Source organism: Zingiber officinale, chromosome 1A (assembly GCF_018446385.1).
Source record: "Zingiber officinale cultivar Zhangliang chromosome 1A, Zo_v1.1, whole genome shotgun sequence".
Taxonomy (NCBI): domain Eukaryota; kingdom Viridiplantae; phylum Streptophyta; class Magnoliopsida; order Zingiberales; family Zingiberaceae; genus Zingiber; species Zingiber officinale.
This window is the reverse complement of record NC_055987.1, coordinates 43558623-43582912: the sequence shown is the minus strand read 5'-3', so window position 1 is coordinate 43582912 and position 24290 is coordinate 43558623. Positions and strand designations below refer to the sequence as shown.

General features: G+C 39.8%; 1 pseudogene; it reads right to left on the bottom strand.

Annotated features, from left to right (window-relative positions):
- Nucleotides 1–7299: 7299 nt before the first annotated feature.
- Nucleotides 7300–23463, bottom strand: LOC122023904 (annotated as a pseudogene).
- Between the last annotated feature and the right edge of the window lie 827 nt (nt 23464–24290).

Here is a 24290-nt window from a genome sequence, read left to right as displayed (position 1 = left end):
TGTTGTGTTATGTTTTATGCATGTTAAAGAAGATACACATTATGATATGTAAGATGCCCTCTGAAGTTTTGGGATTAAGAGCATGTTTTGGGGCTAAGAAGCATATTCAAAGTGCCCTAAAATGCTTCCCTATAAGTTGGGGGATTAAGCACACATAAGGTGCTTGTTTAAATGACAAGTAAGTGCAAGTATAAGAAAGCAATATGTAAAAGAAAGCATTTACTTTAAAGTGACATGTACTGGACACAAGGTCCATGGGTGGGCTCCTAGATCTCCCCTAGGCCCCTAGATTGCCTAGTAGTATCTTAATAGACTCGGTATTAGCTACCTCGGATCTTATTAAGGATACGTGCAAAGTGATACAATGCCGGCGCCCCTATATTGCCTAGTAGTACCTTAATAGGCTCGGTATTAGCTACCTCGGATCTTATTAAGGATGCGTGCAAAGTGATACAATGCCGGCGCCCCTATATTACCTAGTAGTACCTTAATAGGCTCGGTATTAGCTACCTCGGATCTTATTAAGGATGCGTGCAAAGTGATACAATGCCGGGCCCAAGCAAGTTTATTATTATTTTCACTAGTTATGTAATATAAAGTTTTCAAACTTCATTATTTGTCTTAGTAGAAGCCTTCTTAAGTTTGAGAACTAGAATTATGTAGTGTAACATGAACTCCATAGTATGACAAGTCTTATGTTTCCATTGTAACGACCACCCTTCTTACTACTACTACTACACTCTAAGGATGACCGTTACTTGACTACTAACTCTACTTAACCGGTATGATTAAAAATCACCTGGAAACCCTACCGAAAAATTTCGGCAGAATCTCCCCTGTACCGGTGACCATATTCAACAATACATGCAATATATACTCAACCACAAGCGGCTGGAACACATATCAATCAACCAAGCAGTTAAATAAGTATCAAACACACAAATCTCTACTTACTAAACTGAACTCATCCTACATGCAATCTAAACAGAATAATCTCAAATGACATGAACTTAAAATACAACTCAAATGTTTACAATAACTAAAATGCGGAAACTAAAAATTAAAACTTCTTTCCTAGTCCCAAGGCTTCCATAGTCCTGGCATCACACATCCTTCGAACACCTCCTTGTCGCCTTCCTTTCTATATCTTTTCCTTTCCTGTATCTGCAGTAAGAGGAAGTGCAATCTATAAGCAAAATTTGCTTAGTAAGCGCTATCTAACTCACAAAATCACGAATGTGCATGTATACGAAAAAAACTAGAAACTATATGCTCTAAAAAGAAATAAAGCATAAACATAACTGCTCATGTCAAACTAATAGCGAAGAAAAGCTAAGGAATCTACTCATGTAATTCTAATAGCTAATTATGCTACTCATCTAATAGGTAAACATGAAAACTACTCATCCACTAGATAAACATGATAGAATAAAGAACTAAACTTACTGATTTTTAGAACTATATGAATCTTATTTCATTTATTCTAAACTTCATCTTTTAATACTTTATGTTTATGTAAAACTCGTTTTACTTGTCCAAAAACTTATACTTATAATACTTCAAAATAATAATCAACTTTTTCTTGGGCCCAGGCATAGTACCATCTTATGCGCGTTCCCTAATAGGTTGGGGTAGCGAGCCACCAATCCTAAAAGAGCAGACCTCGGTCTACCAGGGCCAAGACCTTGGAATTGGACACCTGGATTTGTTTAACGACAACCTCGGAAGTCGGGTACTAGCCTCTTCTTAAAAGTAAAATACTTATAATCTTAATTACTTCTTCTTTAAATGCCTTGGCATTTTAATAGGCACCTTGTGTGCCAAAATCCCTAAAGTCTTGACTTTTGGGATCTACTTAAGGCCTCGGCCTTTTCTTTCTCTTCTTTATCTTTCTTATACTTTTCTTTATCTTTCTTATGCGTCTATGAATGAAACTAACTATGTAACACATAATCATACATATTGAAGTAGCAATTAAACTTAAATATGTATGCTTAAACAAATTCTAAAACTATAATTCTTAACCAAAATCTGTACTATGATACTCAAGAAAAATCTGCACTATACTAAGCTTAACAAAATCTGCATTCTAATGCGTAATAAAATCCGCATGCTTATAAACGAAATCGTTCATGCATATTGAGGTGACAAGAAACTTAATTCTGAATACTTGAAATAAACAACATATATATAACTGCTCAGGTTAATCTAATAGCATAGGAAAACTAGAAAGTATACCCATACATATCTCGTGGCAAAGGAAACTGATCATGCTCAACACATAGCAAACAAAACTAGGAATTAAATCAATACTGCTCATGCTATAATCAATGAGGTGGCAAAGAACTAAAATCTGTAGTGCTAAATGCACGGCTGCTCAAGCTTACCGAATCATTAACAAAGGAAATCTAAACAGCAAGTATCTAAAGCTAACACTGCATGCTTTAAACTTGAACAGATCTAAAACCATTCAAATCCCTTCTCCTCTTCTTTATCAACCCACGGCAGAACCTGAAATCTGCAACAATCCTAAATCATCTAACCGCAACTAATCATAATCCAACCTAAATATGGTTTCTGCAACAGAATCTGAAACCTGAAACCTAAAGCCTAAATCTGCAACCTAAATATGGTTTCGGCAGAACCTGAAATTTGCATCAAACAATCAAGCCACACCTATCTATACAGAATCCAGGAAATAGGAGGAACAAAAGCAGCTTCGAAAACTAAAGAAAAATGACTAAATCCTTATCAACTAAATTCTGCATGGCATATTCCGGAAGCAAGAAAAGAAAACTAAATCCCTTGCACCCACAATTCTATACAACATGTTCCGTAGGCAAGGAAGGAATAATCAAAACTAGAAAACTAAATCCCTAGCATGTTAACTTTGTACAGGATTCTTAGGCATGCTTCCGCAGAAATAAGAGGAAACAGCAAATAGGCAAATCTATGCAGCACGATCCGAAAACAGAGAAAGCAAGGGAACTCATGCAAAACTTCGGGAACAAGGAGAGAATCAAGGATTAAACCTCGGAGCTATCCTACTGCAGGTGAGTAGCAACTTACCTTAGACTTTTCTTGGACTTACAGCCGAGGAAGACCTTTAGGGTTTCGGAGAAACCGCAAGACTCGGCAATTTCTTCTCGTCACCGTGCTCTCCTTGACGGGGTGCTCGTGATGGTGGAAAAACCCCTTGGTCGGCCGCCGGAGAGAAGACCTAACCTCGGCTTCGTCTTCGCCTGAGAAGGAATCGCCGTCGCTCGCGATCGGGAGAGGAAAGGAGAGGGGAAAGGGTTTTCGGTTTGGGAATTTACCACCTCAACTTATCCCTCTTTATAATCTCCATATTCTGTTAACTTGTTAAATAATTTTCCTACCTTTTCTAAACAGAACCGACGGCTGGATCACCTGGTTAGTCGGGTTTTGACCAATTCTAAGGTCACGGCTTCGATTCCTCAACCGCACACTTTTCGTTTCGATTTATTTTCTGTTACCAACTATTCTTTAAATACCATTTGTTCCATATATATTTAACAAAACTTGCTTAGCTTAGTTGGTTGGCTGACTTTGGTTAGGGTCTAGTTCGGTCCAAGATCTTGGGTTCAAAACCCGATCTTAACACTTTTTATTTTATTTTATTTTTTAAAACTTCTTCCTCTTGGTAAAAATACCAAACGAACTCCAAAAATTACGTAAAAATACTCAAAAAAATTCTTAAAAATCTCTAGAATATTTTAAAGGTATTTCTAAATATTTTTGAATTATTTTTGGGGCTGAGGAAATTTGGGTCGTTACATCCATTACATGTTTAAATTGCTAGCATGGTCTTAAGTTGATGTTTTGCATGATCAACCTATTTAAAAATACATGTGTAACGCCCCGGCCCGAGCGGGCCCCACCCGGATCGAACCGGGAACGCCACCAGAATTGCCCATCGGGTTGATGACTAGCTCCACAAACCACCGAATGTCCTTTCAGCGTGTTTTGTCCTCACTCGCATACACCCTGGAAAACTTCCCAGGAGGTCATCCATCCTCAGATTTCTCCAAGCCAAGCACGCTTAACTTTGGAGTTCTTAAGTTTGGGCTTCCGAAAAGGATAGTGCACCATGGTGATATGGATAGTACCATCTAACCTTTTAACTCATATTTAACCAGAATCTCAGAACCGGGGTATTACAATCACCCCCACTTAAAGACACAACACCCTCGTTGTGTAACCACGAATCACACCACAAACAAAACCTAGACTCTCCCTCGCTAGGTGGTGGCACCGGATGTCCTTTCAGCGTGCTTTGTCCTCACTCGCATACACCCTGGAAAACTTCCCAGGAGGTCACCCATCCTCAGATTTCTCCAAGCCAAGCACGCTTAACTTTGGAGTTCTTAAGTTTGAGCTTCCGAAAAGGATGGTGCACCTTGGTAATATGGATAGTACCATCTAACCTTTTAACTCATATTTAACCAGAATCTCAGAACCGGGGTATTACAATCACCCCCACTTAAAGACACAACACCCTCGTTGTGTAACCACGAATCACACCACAAACAAATCCTAGACTCTCCCTCGCTAGGTGGTGCCCTAGGTGCTCCTGTCATAGGCGCACTTATGGTCGCAAGGTCGCGCTGATACCATCTGTAACGCCCCGGCCCCGGCGGGCTCCACCCTGATCGAACCGGGAACGCCACCAAAATTGCCCATCGGGTTGACGACTAGCTCCACAAACCACCAGATGTCCTTTCAGCGTGCTTTGTCCTCACTCGCATACACCCTGGAAAACTTCCCAGGAGATCACCCATCCTCAAATTTCTCCAAGCCAAGCACGCTTAACTTTGGAGTTCTTAAGTTTGGGCTTCCGAGAAGGAAGATGCACCTTGGTGATATAGATAGTATCATCTAACCTTTTAAGCCATACTTAACCATAATCTCAGAACCGGGGTATTACAGCATGCCATGTACAAATTTCTGAATTATGGGTTTTAGCGTGAATTACTGACAAGTACGAGTTTTATGTTTTTCCACAAGCAGTTTTGAAAACATATCCCTTCTGTTAATGCTTGTTTTGTGAGTAGATGGTACTTACCATGCATTCGCTTATAGATTTGTATTTCCTTATACTGCAGGCAAAAATAAAGGGAAGCTCGAGTAGGAGGAGGCAGCAGGAGCGGTGTTTTGTGTGTGTCTGATGGAATAGTGGAAGGAGATATGGGAACTTGTTATTGTTTGGAATATGTTAAAACGTGATGCTAAAGTATTTTCTTCTCTCCGTTCTACATGAAATACTATCACTAGTTGCTTAGGATGAATTTATCAGTTTGACAGTAATTAGAGTGGCAAAGATATGTACAAAGGGGAGAACAACCCTTTTTGTAGAGCAGGGTGTGACCTCCACACGGCCCGTGACATGGCTGTGTGGATTCACATGGCCTCAAACCTCTTCCTCTCGGCCAAGGTGACACGGCCGTGTGGATTCACATGGTCGTGCACCTCTTCCTCTCGGCCAAGGTGACACGGTCATGTGGATTCACACGGTCGTGCACCTCTTCCTCTTGGCCAAGGTGACCTCTCCCTCTCGGCCAAGGTGACATGACCGTGTGAATCCACACGGTCGTGCATCTCTCCCTCTCGGCCAAGGTGGCATGGCCGTGTGGATTCACATGGCCGTGCACCTCTTCCTCTCGACCAAGGTGACACGGCCGTGAGGATTCACACGGCCGTGCACCTCTTCCTCTCGGCCAAGGTGGCACGACCGTGTGACCCTCACACAGTCGTGCGCTGCCAAGGTGACACGGCCGGTCATCACCACACGACCAGGTCTTGCTCCTTCTCAGGCAAGGCTACACGGCCGGTCAGGGCCATAGGGCCAAGAACTGTTGGAAGCTCTAGATTCCCTTCCAGCTCTGCTTAGCTCCAAGTCACGTCCTATCAGTCTGAATAAGTTTAAAGTAGATCTCTAGACTGAGCAGTATATAATAAATAAGAATGTCAAATATTAGAAAACTAAAAAGGAGTAACGTCTGCCCTGTAAGGTAAGTTCAGAAGGGCGGAGGGTTACAGTTTAGGGTGCATATTTTTGTTTGTTTTTATTTGTTTTAAGGTTTGGGTTTAGGATTTGATATTTAGGGTTTAGGGTATAGCATTTATGGTGTGTATTTTTTTTTTAAAAAAAAAATTAGGGTTTAAAATTTAGAATTTGAGAGGTTTAGGGTGTAATATTTAGGGTGTGTAATATTTTTTATATTTTTTTTAATCTAAAGTTTTTAAAAAAATTAAAAAGATCACTGATAACTTGTGCGTGCACAGTCACACATTTAGGTATGTAAATGAACCAAACGGTTCGCGAGCTATTCGGAGTTCGATTCAGTAAAAAGCTCGTTCGAGTTCATTCGTTTATCTTATCGAGCCGAGCTTGAGCTCGATTTCGAGCTTGACAGTTTTATCGAGCCGAGCTCGAGCCTAAGGATATTCGGCTCGTGAGCTCGCGAACATGTTCATTTATAGGCTCACGAGCCAAAAAAACAAGCCTTAAAACGAGCCTTAAACCGAGCCAAAAATGAGCTCTAAAATGAACCAAAAAAATGAGCTCTAAAACGAGCCTTAAAATGAGCTTTAAAATGAGCCAAAAAATGAGCTCTAAAACGAACCAAAAACGAGCCTGAGCTCGCTTAACGAGTTAGACTTGTTAATTTTGATAATCGAGCTAATAACGAGCCGAGCTCGAACTGTTCGCGAGCTTGATAATTCTAAAACGAGCCGAGCTTGAGCCTTGTGATAAAAGCTCGATTCGAGCTCGAGTCGAGCTCGAGCCCGAATATAACTTAAACGAGCCGAGCTCGAGCCTAATACTGTTCAGCTCGATTCGACTCATTTACATCCCTACACACATTGTGTGATACACTGGATATTAGTATTCTTTATAAGATATTGTTATCTCGCATCTCTTACTCCGCACACCTCATGAGCACCTAAACTTTTTTTTCGTTTTGAATTTTTTTATACTCATTACTATAATTCAACCTCTAAATTATAAAAGCAAGACCCTAAATGGTATATCCATAAGCCAATAAATAAACCTTTGTTACATAATTAAATTTAAAAAAAATTGGGTGTGCACGGTATGTACTGATAAATATTTCATTAGATTTGAGGATTAAAGTTGGTTGTTCTTGGCATACCATTTTTTATAGTTTATTGTAGCATTGACTACTTGTGTTTGGATAACCAAACTCATGATATGTTAGGGACTTTATGTTATAGCGAACAATTTTTTAAACATAATATTAAAAAGTAGTGGAAATCATGTTGGATTGTTGATAGCCATACCCAACAATGAATCGATACACTTATTCAAAGGTGATCGAAAATATCCAAAAGTAAGGAGGACAAAAGAATAAATTAGCCATCGCAATGGGCGAGCTTCAGAGGTTCACCAAAAGCTTCAACGTTACCGGGACGAGAGAACACAATCTGTATCACTCAAAAACAAACCAGCATCAGCCATGTATCCATCAAACTGATTCACTTTTAATTTTTCCCATTGTTTACATATGATTTCAAATACCTGATAATTTTTGAGCGTGCATGACTTGAAACCAGAAGCACAGTAGATGAAATAGACACTATCATCTGTGTAGTCATCCATATATAAAATACACACTTACTCCTTGTTTGCAAGTAAATTGTTCCTCCAGCATATGAGTGTCTGATAGTAATGAATGCCAATATTCTCGATGTGCTCAATGCTAAAAGGTGAGCACACACATGAGGACCAAAAAGAATAAGTAAATCACAATATACATGTATAAGTTTATTTTGGTTGTCACCATAGTTTAGATGAAGTAGCCGTCGCTGTTGTTATCCTATTCAGAGAAGGAAAGCATCCTCCAGGAAAGATGCACTCCTTGATGAAGTCAGAGCTTCTCCTGTATTCATGATAGCGTGGATCTGGAATCGATGTGAACTGCAAGGTATGCAAAATCATACTCATTAGACACAGTGCTTGTGAGATTCATTGGGTGTTTGACCTCCACACATATATCATAATTCGACTATTCGACTTCATTTTAAGTATTTGACATGGAAGATTGAACAAAAAGTAGAAGTAATACAAGATGTAAATTAATACTGAGACAATCTAAGAGAAAGTGAAAATAGTAACTAACTGAACGAACCTGGAGAACCAATATGCCATCTGTAGAAAGAAGTGACTCGCAACAACTGAAGAAGTTGTCTATGTATTCGTTAGCTGCTGCTTCAATCATCCCACTGTAACTACCATCAGTAGAGAACTATGTTGATGCAATATTCTCTAGGTCAAGGTTGACCTGGTTGACTGACCTTGAATTGGGTCAAGTTTGAGTCTTGATGTTTGGATTTCGATGTTTGACAATACATGGACACAAGACATAGAGATTGCAGGTGTAATTGTTCATGTGGTAAGATTGTGAAGGAGAGTCAAGTAGGTCAAGGGATTGACCGGATACTTGACTGGAAAATCCTGGTGTGTGAAACCAGGTGAAAAGTCCTGGTGAGTGAAGCCAGGCAGTTGTGGAAAGTCCTAGTGAGTGAAACTAGGAAAGGGGAAAGCCCTGGTGAGTGAAGTCAGACAGAAGGAAAAGTCCTGGTGAGTGAAGCCAGGTAGATGGAAAATCCTAGTGAGTTAAGCTAGGCAGAAGGGAAGTCCTGGTGAGTGAAGCCAGGCAAGATAAGTCCAAGTGGGTCAAGGATGATTGGACACTTGGCACGAGGAGAAAAGTCCAAGTAGGTCAAAGGGATTGACCGGATACTTGGCACGAGGAAATCCAGATGGGTCAAAGTTGACCAGACATCTGGTGGAAGTCCAAGTAGGTCAAAGATATTTACCGGATACTTGGCACGAGAAAATCCAGATGGGTCAAAGTTGACCAGACATCTGGTGGAAGTCCAAGTGAGTTAAAGGGATTGACTGGACACTGGATAAGGGAGTCCTAGTAGGTCAAGGGTGACCAGAAGCTAGGCATGATGTATCGACAGGTCATGGAGGACCGTATGTTGGTTTGAGGGATGTTTGGACTTGATTTGGCAAGTCTCACATGGGCTGGATCGATCAACTGATCGATTGGCTCATGCCCAATCGATCGGTTGATCGATTGGGTGAGTCCTGTGGAAGGAGAACCTCCCAATCGATCAATGGATCGATTGGGGAGAATCGCCGATCGCACAGAAAGCCTCCCAATCGATCGGTCAATCGATTGGGAGCCTCCAATCGATCGGCTGATCGATTGGGAGCTGCGATTTAGCGTGATAAGCCCTGGATCGATCAACCGATCGATCCAAGCGATTCCCAAGAGCACAGAGGCGCTCTGGATCGATCGACTGATCGATCCAAAGCCTCCCCAATTGATTGGGATTCGACCGTTGGCGTCGTATTTAGCTGTTGGCGAGCGTTTCTCTCGGCAGATCTCTCTCGACTTTCTTCTCCAGCGACAACAGCGACCACAAAGCTTCTCCACAGTCACTCTCACGCCAGATCTTGAAGGTTCTTGGAGGCATTTCCAAGTCAAGAGGCGAATCTACAGCAAGAAAAAGAAGCTAGGGTTAGGGTTTCTTGTGTTAACCGTGTAAGCTTTCCCTTGTATTTGCTTCTCTTTGTTTCTTGTTGTATTGAGAGTATTGTAGGGCTTCTCCGTCTTCGGTAGTTACCGTAAATGAGCGTTTTCATAGTGGAGGGTGCGTGAGTATGTGGATCCTTGGATTAGTCACCTCTTCTTGAGATGGATACCAAGTAAATCCCTTGTGTTAGTGTTGTGTGTTTGTTTTCTTGTATTTCCGCTGCACATCATCGAAGAAGCAAGCAATGATGAGCACGAGATCGCGCCGAGCTATTCCCCCCCCCCCCCCCCCTCTAGCTACATTTTCGGTCCCAACAAGTGGTATAAGAGCGAGGCCGCTCTTTACCGGAATCATCGCCGGAAGGGGAAACAAAGCTAGAGGGTAAAGAAGTTGAAGCAAATTCATCAAAGTCAAAGAATTCAAGAAGCTCAACTTCAAGATGGAATTCCAAGATAAACTCGGATTCGACACGAGGGTGCCTCCACCATTCACAATTATGAGCTTTGATCGTTGGAGATCAAGGATCGAAAATTTCTTGATGGTGGAGATAGAGCAATGGTTTGCTCTTATGGAAGGCTTCGAAGCTCCAAAAAGTTCAAAGGGCAAAATTCTCAAGAGAAGCAAGTGGAGCCAAGAACAAATTCAAAGGAGCGAGGCCAATGATAAAGTGACCAAGCTTTTGGTCAATCTATTGCCTTGCCACATTTTGGAGCAAATTGGAGAATTCAAGGATGCCAAGGAGCTTTGGAGCAAATTAGAAATGATTCATGAGATCCCCTCCACTGTACCAGATCAAGAAGAATCCAAAGAGAGTGACTCATTATATCAAAATCAAGAGGACTCCGAAGTTGAGAGATGCTCAACTTCCGAAGAGAAAGTCCAAGAAGCTTCATCTTCAAAGGAATGCAACGAAAAGGACAAAGAGGGAGCATACTCCTTGTTCCATGTACAAGATGAAGATGAAGAAGTCTCCACCTCTAGGATTAAGGGGGAGGGATTTTCATTGCTGGATCAAGAGGAAGCTTCTACCTCCGGATCAAAAGGAGAAGAGGTCATCCCTACACATGAAGGTATAAATGTTTCAATTAAGAATAAAAATCATATTATATGTTTTGAGTGTAGGGAATATGAGCATTATAAGAGCAAGTGCCCTAAATTGGCCAAGAAAAAGGGTCAAGTGGCACCAAAGGGCAAGGAGAAGCCCAAGGAGACCGTCCCCACAACAAAGAAAAACAAGGAGCACATTGTGTGTTTCTTGTGCAACCAAAAAGGACATTATAGAAGCTAATGTCCTAAGGGGAAAAAGGCGGTCAAGCCTAAAGGAGGAAGCATAAGTCAAGGGGGAGCCTCCAAGGTAAAACGAAAGGTATCATTTATTGAGCCTACCCCTTTAAATAATGGTAAAAAGCATGCTAATTCTAATTTTTATCATTTTAATGCTATTTACCATAAAAATAGGGAGCATGATAGCATTAAAGAAAAACATATGGCTCTCCATTCTAAGACTACCACACCTAGGGTTAGGAAGGTAAGTAAAAGGTTAGGCAATAACAATAAGGACCATAGTTATAAGCCTAGAAATAAAAATGCTCAAGGATTTAAAGAAAAAATCAAAATCTAGGGATTCATGGGAAGAAAATAAAGTCTTGAGGTCAAAGCTTGATAAAATGGAAAAGACCCTAAAAAGGATGGAAAATATCCTAAAAGGGAAAAATGAGCAAAACCTAGGTTTAGCACTACAAGGGTCATCCACGGGCCATAGGGGTTTGGTATACAAACCTAAAATTAAAAAAGATGTGCCTTATTACCATATGGTTTCATATAATTATGGAACCAACCTTAGGTCAAATGGTCAAGTCAAAAATACTAGGGAGGTTATTTCTAAGAGTATTTTTGCATCAAACGTGACTAAGACTTCTAAGAAGTCTAAGAAAGTCACTAAGAAGATTACAAGGGAGGCAATCCCTAGAGTTGACCTAGAAAAAGTGACCAAGGCTTCTAAGAAGCCTAACAAGGTCACTAGGAAGGTATTTAGGGAAGCTATCCCTAGTAAGTACCTAGAGCATTCAAGGAGCACCAATAGGTTTTGGGTTCCTAGGAGCATTTTCTCTACCCCTTAGATGGGTTAGAGAGTGTCAACTCCGATTAGAAGAGTAGTTAACCCAACTTTGGTGAAGTTGACACTCGGGGAGCATTTTCAAGGTTATTATTAACCTTTGAAAATGATAAGGATTAAATGTTTGCTCTTGGAAAGATTAAGATGTGCCATAATGTGAGAAATTTGATTTTAAAATTAAATTTGCACATTTGGAGAAATCATAAGAACTACCAAGTTGGGATTGTGGTATGTTCTTAGGAAAAAATTAAAGGCAATTTAAGCCTTAACTTAAATTGGTTACTCTTGGAAGAGAAAATTGTGTCAAAATTTGAGGAATATGCTTAATTTAAATTGGCACAAATTAAGAAAAGCAAAAGAAGTGTCAAAAATTAGATTTTGGCATTTTCTTGGGAAGCAATGGGCAATCTAGGTTTTAAATTTAAGTTAGCTAAGGTTTAAGGATACTTAGATGGATAATTTAGATACTTTATTTATGCTAATTTACCATGCTTTGTTTTCCCATCATATGTCATGACATCATATTTATTCTTGTATTCATGGTTTATTATGAAAAATACAAAAATACCATGTCATGTCATACATACATCATGTAGTTATAGGAAATTTTATTTTGAGAATTATTTATCTTTGATGTATACCATAACGCATCATGCATTATTTTAATTCCTTGAAAATTAAGGACAAATGGCGTTCATTAACAAGTAACATCCTTGGTGGATGTTTATATTTCAAAATGCCTAGATAGATATGCATGATCCCTAGTTTAGGGCAAAACCAAAGTTTACATCTCATTAAAGAACTATAAGGTGACTTGTATGTGTTTTTGTACACATTAGATGCAAGTGAGATGTTAGGATGATGAACAAAACTCAAGATGTTGATTTAGTGCATTTTTATGAGTTTTAGGTTCATCAAAACGCATAGTTATGTGTTTTTCAATCATTGGGAAAGCTAATGTACAAGTTATGTGCATTGAGCCCAAAGAATATGGTTGGATATTGGTTTTGAAAAAGATTTTAAATATGCTTTGGAAAACCTTGATGAAGACTATCTTTTGATAGTAATCATCATTGAATAGTTGAGCATAAACTTGGAAGAAAACACTAAACTTTTTACAAGTTTCCAAGTTTATGTCAATCTTTGAAAATAGAAAGTAATTTCATAGAAAACTATTTTTCCTTGATAGTATATGCCCTAAGGAATGTCTACATGAATTTTCATAATTTTTTGATTTTTGTAGAATTTTAGGGGAGTTTCTGAAATTCACTGAAATAAATTTTCAATTTTTCAGAGCTCCAATCGATCACCCGATTGATTGGAGTGCCTCAATTGATCGAGCGATCGATTGAGAGGAGTTTTCCCGCGAGCAGAAGCTCGCTAGATCGATCAGCCGATCGATCCACGCAGTCTGAATCGATCAGTGGATCGATTCAGAAGGGTTCAATCGATTGGGGCCCAACTCTAATCGATTGGGGATGCTGATTTTGGCTGAGAAAGCTTATGTTTAGCATTCTAAACCGTTTTTAGGCTACAAAACCTTTCCTAACCCCTCAAAATACATTTGTATACATTTAGGGAGAGTTTTCATGATGAAAATAAGGACGGATTGGTTAAGGGAGACTAAGTAGAGGTTTAGGTTGAGGTTTGGTTTCAATATTGAATTTTTGAACCTCAAAACTTCTAAATGTAACGCCCGAAATTTCCAAATAAATTATTAGAAATATTCTATTATTTTCCTAGAATTTTGGGATATTTTTATGGAATTTTTAGAGTAGCGGAAGTAGCAAAAACAAATAGAAACGTAAAATGGTCTAGACGGGAATTGAACCCGAGACCTATGGGTCCTATGCCTTATAGAGAACTCTAGTAACCAAGTGAACCCAGTAGGGTCGTGCTGAAAGAAGAGGGAACCAATTATATTTATATTTAAGTTGGCCGAATTAAACACTTAATATAAATAGGAGACTTAAGTGGGGATTGATTAATTTTAATCGTTAAATTCCTCTCCCTCAAACCCTCACCGCCGAACCCCTCTCCCTTCCTCACCTCTCGGCGCCCAAGTCCAAGGAAGAACCTAGGGTTCCATCCCTAGGGCCATAGGAGTATCTTCCGGCAACATCAAAAGTACGAGGACGCTCCTCTCCGCGAGAAGAACGCATAGACGCGAGAAGATCGTCGAAGAGATCCCTTCTCCGGAAAACCTAGCGATTGGATTGTAAGAAAAACTAGCGCAGGAGGTAAGAAACCCCTCACCTGCAGTATAAGTAGTTCTCGTGTGATTTGATGCTTTAGTTTAGTAGCATATGAATTCTTGACACATAGGCTGCGCAATAGCGCTCACCAAGTGTTCGAGAATATGTTCAGCACAGGAAAAATGCAACTTAGACACTTTAATAGCTTAGCTAAATGCAATAGAAGCATTTATTTAGTATATGCAGTTTTATTACAGCTTATATAGGACTACGGTCCAATGGGTGGGCTCCCACAGTCGCCTCTAGGTTCAGACAACCTAGCTCTAGGTTCAGATAACCTAGAAATAGCAAGATAAGAAAAATTCAGCTATAACCAGTATTTTATTTTCAGCAGTGGCACTGTACTGGACTAGATGTCCATTGGGTTGGGCTCCCATAGTCGTCCCTAGGTTTAGATAACCTAGTACACTCTACTAAATTCGGAATTTGCAACCCCGGATCTAGTTAGAGATGCGCGCACAACGAGTACAGATGCCGGGCCCAACAGCAGCATGATTAGTATTTTCAACTATTTATGATAAATAGTTTTCAAAACTTCACAAAATAGTTTATGAAAAGACAGAGCAGCTTAGCATCAGTTAGCAGTAGTGTAGCTCAGTTTTTATTTCAGTTTAGTCTTATGAATTCACATGATGGTTTTATGCTTAGCTATGATTGCCATGTATCGTACGTGATTATGCCATGTTCAGCATCTATAGTTCAGCATGTTCAACATATATTTCAAACAACATGTTTTAAAAGCATAAATTACATCGTATGCATGTTTTGTGAGGTAGATGGTTTCTTACTAAGCTCCCAAGCTTACAGATACTTCTTTTCCTTATACTGCAGATAAAGGTAAAGGAAGGATGAATTAGCGGAGGCTGGAGGACAATGCTACGAAGATGTGTATGGGCAGGAACTTGGAATAAAGACCTTAGGGATCTAGCGAGTTTTGTTTTAAGTATTAGAACTTTCTAGCATTTTATTATTCCGCATTTTAGTATGTTTAAATGCCATGAACTAGTGAATTATGCACTATGTCATGCTTAGAATACTAGTTATTTAATATTAGTATGTTCCTAGCCACGTTAGAACCTATATATGTGATTTGAGCACGAAATAGTGCTGAAATCAGACTTCTGATACGAAATCAGAAACCCCAATCGATCAGCCGATCGATTGGAGGCTCCTCAATCGATCAGCGGATCAATTGGGCAACTTGTTCTGCGAACAGTAAACCCCTGGATCGATCAGCCGATCGATCTGGTAGCGTTCTGTAGCGAACAGAGAGCTCTGGGATCGATCACTGGATCGATCGACTAAGTTGGATCGATCAGCCGATCGATCCATAAATTCTTCCGTGCACAGTAGCACGCTGAATCGACCCCTGGATCGATTAGTCAGGCCGGATCGATCCAGAATATTACTTCGTGCACAGTAGCGCGCTGAATCGATCAGTGGATCGATCAAATGACTCCAATCGATCCACCGATCAATTGGAAGGCCTGGTAACAGCTGGAAACCCTCCATCTCAGCCCTTGACCATATGGGAAGCCTAGACTACCTCCCTTAGCATAGGAACAGTATTCAAGAGGTAGTTTAAACGTGGATTGCAGATCTAATAGTAATTAGTAGAAGAAGTTGTATTAGTTAGCAAAATTTTTAAATCAGAGCAGTTCTCCGCGCATTAAGAATAGCTAGCAACAGTATAATGTGACGATTCGGTCTCACAGCTTAGCCAGTAGAAGGCGGGTCGTTACACTAAATGTGGGTTTCTTAAAGGTTTAGGGATTTCAAGTCATTGTTGGTGCAATGACAGAAGTTAAGTGCATGTCTTTAGGGGGAGCTACTCTTTAAAGACATGAAAATCTATTTTTCATACACCTTGGAATGTGGTTAACCTTCTTTAGCAAAAATGCTTAAGGTTGGGCATTTGAATGTAATGGAGAGTGGATATCTTCATTATTCAAGTGGTGTATGCTCACGGATGAGCATTTGATGACAATGAAGGGTAAGGGACCTTCATTTGAATCGTGTGTGAATATACCAAGTGGTATATGCTCAAGGATGAGCGTTAAGAATAATGAAGGGTATGAGACCTTCGTTATTATGTTGTGAACAACGAGTGAAGCTGTAAACAACGTTGGGTAACTCTTCAGGGGGAGAGTTTTTGATATGTGCCAATAGGGGGAGAATGTGTGGTTAAGTTAAGCCTTCATTACCTGAAGAGGGAGTTTGTCCTCTGGGAAAGGGGAAGAATGAAGGAAACCATCATTCATATATTGGCATGAAGGGAGTGAGGCTATGAGATTAGCCTAACTTAAAAGTGGTATTATCAAACATCAAAAAGAGGGAGATTGTTGGTGCAATATTCCCTAGGCCAAGGTTAACCTGGTTGACTGAGCTTGAATTGGGTCAAGTTTGAGTCTTGATGTTTGGGTTTCGATGTTTGACAATACATGGAGACAAGACATGGAGATTGTAGGTGTAATTGTTCATGTGGTAAGATTGTGAAGGAGAGTCAGGTAGATCAAGGGATTGACCGGATACTTGACTGGAAAATCCTGGTGTGTGAAGCCTGGTGAAAAGTCCTGGTGAGTGAAGCCAGGCAGTAGTGGAAAGTCCTAGTGAGTGAAACTAGGCAGGGGGAAAGCCCTGGTGAGTGAAGCCAGATAGAAGGAAAAGTCCTGGTGAGTGAAGCCAGGCAGATGGAAAGTCCTAGTGAGTGAAACTAGGCAGAAGGGAAGTCCTGGTGAGTGAAGCCAGGCAAGATAAGTCCAAGTGGGTCAAGGATGACCGGACACTTGGCACGAGGAGAAAAGTCCAAGTAGGTCAAAGGGATTAACCGGATACTTGGCATAAGGAAATCCAGATGAGTCAAGGTTGACCAGACATCTGGTGGAAGTCCAAGTAGGTCAAAGGGATTGACCCGATACTTGGCACGAGGAAATCCAGATGGGTCAAAGTTGACCAGACATCTGGTGGAAGTCCAAGTGGGTCAAAGGGATTGACCGAACAATTGGTAAGGGAGTCCTAGCAGGTCAAGGGTGACCAGAAGCTAGGCATGATGTATCGACAGGTCATGGAGGACCGTATGTTGGTTTGAGAGATGTTTGGACTTGATTTGGCAAGTCTCACATGGGCTGGATCGATCAACCGATCAATTGGCCCATGCCCAATCGATCGGTTGATCGATTGGGTGAGTCCCGCGGAAGGAGAACCTCCCAATCGATCAATGGATCGATTGGGGAGAATCGCCGATCGCACAGAAAGCCTCTCAATTGATCGGTCGATCGATTGGGAGCCTCCAATCGATCGGCTAATCGATTGGGAGCTGCGATTTAGCGCGATAAGCCCTGGATCGATCAACCGATCGATCCAGGCGATTCCCAGGAGCACAGAGGCACTCTGGTTCGATCGACCGATCGATCCAAAGCCTCCCCAATCGATTGGGAGCAATCCAATCGATTGAGATTCGACCATTGGCGTCGTATTTAGCTGTTGGCGAGCGTTTCTCTCGGCAGATCTCTCTCGGTTTTCTTCTCCAGCGACAACAGCGACCACAGAGCTTCTCCACAATCACTCTCACGCCAGATCTTGAAGGTTCTTGGAGGCATTTCCAAGTCAAGAGGCGTCTCTACAGCAAGAAGAAGAAGCTAGAGTTAGGGTTCTTGTGTAAACCATGTAAGCTTTCCCTTGTATTTGCTTCTCTTTGTTTCTTGTTGTATTGAGAGTATTGTAGGACTTCTCTGTCTTAGGTAGTTACCGTAAAGGAGCGTTTTCATAGTGGAGGGTGCGTGAGTGTGTGGATCCTTGGATTAGTCTCTCCTCTTCTTGAGGTGGATACCAAGTAAATCCCTTGTGTTAGTGTTGTATGTTTGTTTTCTTGTATTTCCGCTGCACATCATCGAAGAAGCAAGCGACGATGAACACGAGATCGTGCCGAGCTATTCACCCTCCCCCCTCTAGCTATATTTTCGGTCCCAACAAACTACAGATACTGAGACCAAAAAAGTTGTGAGTTATAGTTAACACTACCACGAGATGATTCGATCATATTTGTGATACTTTGGAAGTTGACGATAGTCCATCAACATGAAATTAGTGCAATCCTGAAAGTAGGTTTCTTTTGTAAGAATATAATTTTGTCCAAACAAAAGGGAGGAGTTTTTATTGTTTGCCTACAAGAACATTTTCTACAATCTTCACATTATGATTAAATCTTCTTCGAAAATCGATTAGCATGTTATAATTAAGAAGCCTATATATTATGTAATTAGTGCAATCCTAAAAGTAGGTTTAACATTATGCTTATATATTTTTTAAAAGCAACATGTTGGTGTGTAATATTAATTTCATTCATTAAATTAAATGGCCATTAGTTCAATATATAACATAGCTATGCCATGAAATCCTATTTTTGTTTAACCACTAGGACTATGTATCTACTTTAGTTGTCTCCTCTCATAACAAAGCTACCACAAGAGTTTTTTGAGAAATTAATTATAGACACATGCGTGAAATTTTTGAAACTTCAATTTCAACCATTATCCACTAATTGAAAATTTACAATGGGAATATTTTGATTAAGAGCATGTTACTGACGGTATAGACACAAAAATAATAATATTACGGGAGGACCGCATAAAAATCTATGAATTCTAAGACTAATAAATCTACAAATATGATATCTAAATGGAATTTGATGTCATTTTGATTAAAACTACTAGTTAGCTTTCACTTGCACAATTAGTTTGTTGTTCAAATCAATTTCTCCATATTTCTCATCACCTAGAAGTAGACTAACTTTATACTTCCAAAATCAAATTGTGTCCATCTCTATTCATTGCCTTTCCACCCCATCTAGTGGGATAACACTTGGTTAGTTGGTTTCTTGTTGTTGTTGTATTCATTGCCTTTAGTTTGGATAAATAAAACTTTCCATGTTGTGCACAAAGGAGGACAATTAAATGTTTCATTTACTGTATTAGAGAGACGAAACTTGAATGCAACAATTCAAACGGTTTTTATAAATTTATGAAAAATACAAACCTCAAGTCCTGCTTCTTTAGCTCTTCTTTTGGAAAATGTTAGTTGCTCCTCAGATAAGGTGATCCCTGTATATCTACAGCCAGTTTGCTTTACAATCTCAATCGCTAAACTTCCCCAACCACAACCAATCTCCAAAACCTCATGCTTCCCCTCAACTTAGGCCTTGATATTAAAGAAGGTAATAAGGGATGCATAAACAATGAAACAAGAAACACAAAAAAAAAAACCTCCAATAGAAGCATACCTTTTTAATTAAAAGAGAGATCTTTCGGAGTTGGGCTGTTTTCAAGTCTTCATTCTGTGTCTATAAAATTTTCAAAAGCAATTTTAGATTATTGAAGGAATCACAATTGTATGTATAGCTTGTTAGCAAAAACAATGCAATAGTGTAAATCAAGCAAAATAATAATAGTAGTTCCGAACCTTGAAAATGGCACATGAATAAGTCATTGTCTCATCCATGAACAGATTAAAAAGCTCATTACTCTGTCACAAAATGAAGTTAATTCCAATATTAGACTCAAATAGATAAGAACATTGTTAGTTCGTAATCATTCTCATGTAGTAGAGGATTCTAATGAAGTAAATGGGTAATTTATAGTAACCATATTTGCATGTTAACATACTTTGCAAACAAGACATCTAGTTTTGACTAAAGTGATGAAAGTAAGGTGAATACATTAAACATGCTAAAAACTCACTTAATAGAGTTAGAAATATGAAATACTTTATGAACATAGCAAAGTAGATTGAAGTTTAACCAGATCGTAATGACTAGAGATGTTACGATGTGCTTGTGTTATAGTGTTTTGTCTCAAGGCGTGCCAAAAAAAGCATCTTGCTGATGAAACTCCTGCTGTCACAATTAATGGTGTCCACCAGCCCCTGATCATTTTGTTTAGAGAAAACATTTAATCAATGGATGCAAGCAAAGTTTGCATCTTAGTGCATATTGACAATAGTACATTCACTAAACTAATAAAAAAAAGCAGTCATTACGATCTGGTTAGTGCTTGCCTTAGGAGGGTAACTCCTTATTTGTCTCGGTACCAAGATGCTTGTCTTTGAAGACTGGATCAATTTTTGCTTCTTCGAGGTCTCATCTTTAGTCATTAACTTCTTCCGTTTCTCGGCTAGGCCTAGACTTAGAGTCGTCTGGACTTGACTAGGAGATGGTAGTTGTTTGGCCATCAGATCCATCCTCCGGGGTCGGACTTCAGCTTGGGTATTATTCTCAGAGTTTGCTGTCTCGAGAGACTCTCCCAACTCTTGGCAACAACGGGTTCCAGCACAGCAGGCCAAGAACCCCAGTCTTGGTTGTGACCTCGGATATCTCTATCACAACTATAGCTATAGCCCTATTATTCTCGACTATGATAGCAACAAACTGGTCCACCACTGAAAGGCGAGGTGGCAGCAACTCTGATGATCCCTCAACAACATCCTCTGAGGGCCCTGTGTCATCCACAAAAGTTAGGTCCCATTTCAATTTTGTATTCATCGAGGTGTTAAACATGATTTGATCTTCAAAGAAAAAAAATAGTCAATAAAAGGGGAAACATAACCAAAGAAACACCTTACTCAGTTAGTTATCCAAAGGGGTTGCAATCAGACTTAACTTGATCTAGTAAAGTAGTGCCTCATTCTCCACTAGTTGAGTGACATTAAACATCATGTTGCAAAATATCTCATTCGCCTCCAGATAAGCCCACTTTAATTTGTATTGACCAAGTGGTGGCTGAGTCGGCAGATCATCTCACTAAGCGATGGACCAGGTATACAGCTTGAGGGTTTGACAAAAAAAAAGAAGCGACCTTTCGACCCCTTTTGCGAGGAAGGGTATTCGCTAAAGAAATTACATCCGGATGGGTTGTGAAGTAGAAGACCCCAAGCGCTAGTACAACCGATAGATAATGACAGTGCTATAGATCAAGCAATAGGAATTAGGTGCAAACAAGGACAAAGAAAGTTAGAAATAGTTGGCTAAGTCATGCAGAAAAGATAGAATGGCAAACCTCAGGCCACTTGATAGCTGGCCCTGGAAACAAGTGATATAGCCTATGGGCATCTCATGTGGTCTATGCTCCAGTGCTGGAACTCGGATCTTGTGATCGACTAAGATGTTAAACTATAGTCAGAGTTGTGGTTTTGCACCTCTCATGTAAATGGTCTACTAGGACTCATACTAGAGATTTGATGAGTCATGAGCTGCCATGGATTCAAGGATGAACATACTCATGGACAAAAGATAAAAGACACAAAGACGACAAACTTACTGAATCAACGAGAGCATAGAAGAAGATGACGATGAAGACGAAGACACAAAAGCAGATGAAAATGAATGAAGGCAACATCTCTTTTTGATAGCCTAATATACCTTGGCGACAGTACAATTATCATATCAACCTACTGAGTCATTGGAAGACAAGAAAAGGATGGCAAGATCTCATTACCACCGTCATATCTCTTGGACGAACATTCGTGATCACGATATACTCTCTCCCCTTCAAAGCACAACAATGGCAAGTTACGAAGTGATGCATTAGTCTCTGAGACACTTCAAACATAGTCATCAAATGTCGAAACCAAATAGGTGGCAACACATTGTCATTGTTGGTTCTAGTACTACGTTAGTAGCAACATTGCCACATGCCTTCGCAATTAATGTGGTAAGGTGTTTGTGCTACTCGAGGAGGATACCATATGTCACCCATGAAAGAGGTAGAACATTGTGCTAACCATAAGCGTGATACGCGATCTCGCATATTGCAACCATTAAGTGCAATGCCTCATCTCCCCGACAACCAAGACCCAACCAGTTGCCCTAGTGAGATACCAACACCTCAGCTCAACTTTACGAAAAGGTAAGAAGATGACAACTCAGTATAGTCCAGTTAGTCAAATTACACCTCCGTCGACTAGACTTGAAGATAAGGTTTGTGATGTGGTGAATTCCTGCCACTCCCACGTGTCCCGTGTGGTCAAAAATTATGTTGAACTACTAGTCAAAGTCAAGATGGGTCGGATATGACCCAGCCTAGATGAGATTTGAGTTTGATCAAACCAGCTCAACACACTCATCTCCAAAAATAGAGTTCGCTAGGAGACAAGCCTTAGTCTCAGATACTTCCATCACCCGGATCTTAGTCTCAGTCTAAATTCCCAGCATCACCTGAGTCTCAGTCTTAGTCTCAGATTCTGGCCTCACTCGTGTCTCGGATGCAACTGCTGACACCCTTAGTATCAGTCTCAGATCCCGACATCAACCAGATCCCAATCTTAGTCTTGGATCCCAACCTCACCCATGTCTCAACCACAACTGCCGACACTCTTAGCATCAGTCTCAAATCCCATCATTACTTAAATCCCAATCTCAGTCTTAAATCCCGACATCATTCGGATGTCAGTCTCAAATTTTGAGATCACCCGAGTCTTAGTCTTGGATCCCAACCTCACCCATGTCTTGGTTGTCGCTATCGACACCCTTGACACCTCAATCTTAGGCCCCAACATTACTTGTGTCTTAGTCTTAATCTCAAATACCAGCATCACTCGGGTCTCAATCTCAATCTCAAATCCTGGCCTCACCCACTACGAAATTTATTAGTTTTATCGACGTAATACACGGATGGAATAATATTCTATTGGTATATTTTTGATATTAATGATGGAATTTAACTTCCGTCGGTGATTGTATTAATTTACAAAAAAAGGGCTACCGACAAAATTTTAATTCCGTTGGTAAATTATTTTCGAGATTCCTAGCGGAATATTATTTCCATCGAGAATTCCCGATAGAAATTTGAATTTTGTCGAGACTTTCTGATGGAAATAGGATTCTGTTGGGAATCCCAAAAATAATTAGGGCACGCGTGCCCTTCCTTCCTCTCGTGCCTGTTTCTTATCTCCAGCGGTGATTTTCTCTAATGATCTTTGGGTAATCTCTTCTTCTCTACTTTTTTTTCTCCTTTTCCCGATCTCCAGTGGCTGGCATCATTTCCGGCTGCTAGCACATGGTTGATAGTGTTTCCGCTAGCTAGCATGTAGCTGGCGACGTTTCCGGCTGCTAGCCACATGTTGACGACATTTCTGGCCACCAGTCGCGTGCTGACAGTTGTGCAGGCCGCTAGCAATTTACTGGTGGCTTTGTCTGGCACTAGCATGAGGCCAGTAGCTATGATGGCCACCAACAAGTGGCTGATAGCTTTGCTAGCTACTGGCAGCGGCTATTGGCAGCGTGGTTGCCTTGTCGCAAGCTCGCAGCTACAAGCTCGGTTCGCCATATACTCTTTTGTTATGTTTACTTGTGATTAAATTTCACTATTTTTTTATTTTTGTGTAGTATATTATATTTCCTACTTTTCTCCTGCTAGACTACTCTTCTTCAAGTATAATTTAATAAACATTAAATATATGTTATTTTACATGGTTGAATTTAGATGTACTCTAAAAGATAGCATTGTTTGTTATTTGTCTGATTTAAAATCTATATATTTTGTGATTTAGGTTGACGGATACTATAAATTCAATATATGAAAAAATAATCTAGGTTTATTGTGTTTCCATAAGTTGAATGTTTAATAAAAAGTGAATATTATGTCTGATCTAATCTATTAGGTTGTTAAATGGAAACTACCTACACTATATTATGTTTGATTGCTTTATTTAATCTTAAATCAAATTATACAAGTTTAATAGTATTTTAAGTTATATTCTCATTAGGTGACAATGTCTATGAACAAATCTTGGATGTACAATCAATTAAAAAATAGATTTTGTGAACTTTGTTAAGAGTCATCCAGAATATATGAATAATGTTGTGTTACAATGTCTGTGTAATCATTAAAAATGTAGAAATAGAGTCTTCCGTGATGAGGATATCATGAAAATACATATATGTAGAAATAGTTTTGTGCTCAATTACTACAATTGGTACTGTCACAAAGAATCTTATTTGTATGAACCAATTGGGTCTTCTGGTGGTTCATCATCTAGCACAACTTTTACTATACCTGAATCATCAACTAATGATGTTCCAATGCAATCAATAGTTCACGATGCGATAAATGTTGCAGTTGATTATTTCAATATAGATGAAATACCAACTCTTGAATATCAATAATTATATGAAATATTAAAGGCTAGTGAAAGAGAAGTGTGAGAAGGCATTCCCTCTGGTTATTCTCAACTATTAGCTACTGTAAGGTTATTGAATATAAAAGTAAAACATCATTTTTCAGAAAAATATTATGATGACATATGTCAATTGATGTCAAAGTTGCTTCCTGCTG